General features: G+C 39.5%; 1 long non-coding RNA gene across 1 annotated transcript; it reads left to right on the plus strand.

Annotated features, from left to right (window-relative positions):
• Window positions 1-1761: 1761 nt before the first annotated feature.
• Window positions 1762-3095, plus strand: LOC121895532. The gene is made up of 2 exons (XR_006095794.1): window positions 1762-2135; window positions 2703-3095. It is a non-coding gene; the product is annotated as an uncharacterized LOC121895532 (long non-coding RNA).
• Window positions 3096-4159: the final 1064 nt, after the last annotated feature.

The raw sequence follows: 4159 nt of genomic DNA on the forward strand, positions 1-4159 counted from the left end.
TTCATGTTCCAGGAAGAAACCTCAGAAAGCAATGCTGCTTAGTCTGGCCCACACTGCCTCCATCTGGAGAAGAGGAGCACTTACTATCAATCGCACCAATCAATGCAGCACCACAGACACACATCACTATAACACTAAAACTAGCCTATATTGTGTTATAACTATTATGTTGTATACTATAACACAAGTTTTTACGGTGGTGGAAGAAGTAAGCAAAGTATTATCTTCCGGCCTCATACACAGCTCCCACAATAGCATCACACATAACACAGAGGGCTTTGGGGTGAGAAATGTCCATTACAATTGACATCAGAACACATAATTGCTCCTTTGCTGAGATATACATCACTCAGGAGGACATGAGTTTTCCCATAGTATGACAAGACATCCTCATGATCCAATATTAACTCTATGACAATTTTTTCCTAAGTTACACCGTTTACAGATCATACAGCCTAGTAACATTACTGACACAATTTGGGAATGATTTCAAGTTGATTACTTGTGTAAAAGGAATATTTACAAGAACCTGCTGGTTTCATGTAATATTTTGTACATTATATGCTAATTGTCTGCTAACAATGTGCACACTGCACGTGGTGACAGGAATTTCAGTGTCTCCTGCGACCGAAATTCAAATCTTACATCCAAAGCATATTTGGCATACTGTATAAATGTGGGTGCTGTCTGTTAATATTCGGTGTGCTCGGGCTGTATAGTCATATTTAGGGAAGTGTATATATTTTTTTATCTTGGGAAGAAGAGTTTTCTCCGGAGCTCTTGGCTCATTAAACTGCCTGCTGCTTATGAGAGGAGCTGTTGTGATTGGCATCAATCAAGCTTCCCTTAACTCCACCTGTTGTTGTGAGAAATATTCTATTTATCAATGAATTTGAGTTTCAGATGTTTATTTTACTCTTTCATTTCATCTTATGTTCGTCGTGACGGCTATGTGACATCACAGAGGATGTCCATATTGATGTGTCATCAGTTGTCAGTTGACAGCAGTGCTTATTTGACGTCATCAATGACAGCGTCAAGGCTTGGAACCGAGTTTATAAATAGGACCCCCTCCTGCCATCAATCTCCATTCCACACTCCCTCACAGGAGACGTGGAGGCTCTGATGCACCGCGGCAGCATGCGGCAGCCGTCGCCTCGGTCTGCAGCCGAGGGGAGTCCTCGATAGCCGCCAGGTGTCATGCATGGCTGAGCTCGAGCTCGCGGTCCACCGCTTAGCTCGAGCTCGCGGTGCACAGCTGAGCTCAAGCTCGCGATGCATGACACCGGGGGGCCCTGCCAGTGCATAGATCTGGCCTAGTCTGTCGTGCTGGTATGGGAGGCTCAGGCAGCCTGGTTGCTTCAGAGCCTGTATATATTGCTGCTTCTTTTTTTCTTTCTTTTCTTTTCTTTTTTTTTCTTTTCTATCCTCTTGCTTTCTTTCTTCACTGCATGCATACATTTATCTACATTTATGTATATTTATGTACGTGAATGTACATTTATGTATATTTATGTACTTTTATGTATATTTATATACGTGAATATATATTTATGTACGTTTATGTACATTTATGTATATTTATGTACGTCCATGTATATTTATGTACTTTTATGTATATTTATATACGTTAATATATATTTATGTACGTTTATGTACATGTGCGCTGCGCGGGGCGCAATTGACTGAGATGACTGCCTGCAGACATGTCCCGAACAGGACTAAATCCAGGACAAGTTGTAACAGGCAAACAGTGTAGGTGTTAAAGTACTTGTAACCCAGTAGAGAATTGGGTCCAATTATATCTTTATTTTTCTATAGTTTCCTTATTTATCTCATTTTCATTTGTTAATCAATCTGTCAATGACTTATTTTCCACACACAGTCCTTATTTGTCATATCAACTAGAGCAAACTTATGATTGGTTAGAGGGAGTTAAGTCCCACCCTCTCTTTACGCAGAAGTCAGTGAGTTGCAGTGCGGGTAAAACAGCAGCGGTCGGAGTGGATGAGAAATAGAGAGTTAGAACAGCGATTATTAACATATCCATGAGATAAAATAGTATTGTGAAGACGTCAGAGGTGTGCGAGGGTCCGCGAGCCAGGAGTAGTAGTACTTTTGGCATTATCGTCTTGGTGAGTTGCCGAGCTAATTAGCGCCAGCGCATGCTAAGTGTATTAGCCACATTGTGAGTTGATGTGTGAAGTGGCAGAAAACGTGTCTGTGCTCCATAAACGCTTGAACTTGGCTTATCACTGCTGCTCACTGTTTCTGTTAACTATCTTAAGAGTTAAAAACTGAATATTATTGCTCTGATAATTTAGAAGAAGTAAGGTATGATGTTTATTTTGATAGTGTGTGTGTAGTTATATTGAGATACCTTGTATGATGAAAGTGATGGATAAGTTCATTTATAACTAAAAGTTAAAACATCATAATTCATGGGTTAACAGCTAAAATTCATGTTGATTAAATTCATGTTTAAAAGGTTGATTAAAAATGTATAAAAAGGTTGAAAAAAATGTATAAAATGTGGGAAATACTTACATTGAGATAAAAAAACAACAACAACTGTACAGTTAAAAGAGAGAATTCATTTAATCATTATTGTGCTACAGTAATGTGTGGAGAATTATTATATTACTATGGCCATTAGAGAAAAGTAGTGACGTCATGAAAATAACAGTCCCGTCTTCATGCAGGCTGGGTTTTTTTGAGAACAAGAGAACTGGATCTGGATTCTCCCTGTGGATGGGAGATGGCGAGCCCCCAGTGAGATCTCTTCTTAACCTAAGGAGTGAGGAACCGAGACCTGAGAAGAGGACCTGGTATCTTTTTTTGCTTCCACTCAAGTATCAGTGTGGTAGGACCACCACACATCCGACTACTTGAATTTTTCCCCCTGACTTGACATAAAACATTGACTTGAGCGCGCTGACTGATATGGCAAAGACATTAAAGGGACATTACAATCATGGACACTTTCAATTCAAGTTCTGCTGAAAGACTGTGAAATCTTGGGATATTGATGATAATTGCACTGCATTTTATGTTCATGTTTTATAACTTGGTACAGTAAACTTACCTCAAACGTTCCTGGTGGCTCCATTTACCTGTTTTGTCTGCCATTCCCTTTTCAACCCTCCCATTACGAAATGTTTCATCATAGGATAAAGGTGATGACTCAGAACAACTTTGTGTTGATTTGCAGTGACTCTTCCCTCTGAGTGGACAAGTGGACCCAAACCATGCCAGCAAAATGCCCCCCACAGCATAACAGAGCCACCAGATCCCCTCACTGTAGGGGTCAAGCATTCAGACCTGGACCAGCTTTTCCTTGAATTTGTCAAGCGTCTGTATGTATATAGGATGATATGAATAAATTCCTAATGAGCATAGATTAAAACAGCAATTGGCCATATGTTATACAACTATGTATGTAGCGACTACTGGCAACAACGTAAAAGTCGCTGAGAGGCTTAGGTTGGGCCTTGTTTGCCGTTTGTCCGACACGCTACCAAAAAGATTCGCTGAGATCAAAACTGTAGGTTTAATAACTTTTATTAATGAAAAAGATCAACTTATTATAACTTGCACAAAATATAGGCTACTCAGAATAATCACAGCGATCAGGTGTAAAACAGCGGTCAACAAAAAATACGACGACCCACTCACCCTCTGTCTCTTACCAGCTGGCATGCAGGTGAACAGGTGCTTAAATTAACTATAGGATACCACCGCCCATATCCATGTGACCTGATTATCAATCCCCGTGATCATGCAATAATAAACAAACCAAAATAACCCAAAATATAAAACAAAAGAATTACTACTTTGCAATTCATTCAAACTTGAAATTAATCCATTCATGGCTCCTACACGCCAGCACCTAATTATTAGGTTATTACATAATAATTACTCACATTGCAGATGTTAATAGGAGGCATGAAGCAATTAAAAGCTCAGTAATCAAAGTCCATAAATTTACTTTACATTTTCGATCTTCTTTCTTCCTCACGATCCTGTACATGAGTCATAAGTCAGTAAGACCAGAGGTTACTAGCACATAGTCTTATCAGAGTGATCTTTACCATCACTCTATGTCTGTCAGTCAAAATCAGAGTCAAAATGGAGGTCAAAGTGTCACAATGTGCATCAA

Source organism: Thunnus maccoyii, chromosome 4 (genome assembly GCF_910596095.1).
Source record: "Thunnus maccoyii chromosome 4, fThuMac1.1, whole genome shotgun sequence".
Lineage (NCBI taxonomy): Eukaryota > Metazoa > Chordata > Actinopteri > Scombriformes > Scombridae > Thunnus > Thunnus maccoyii.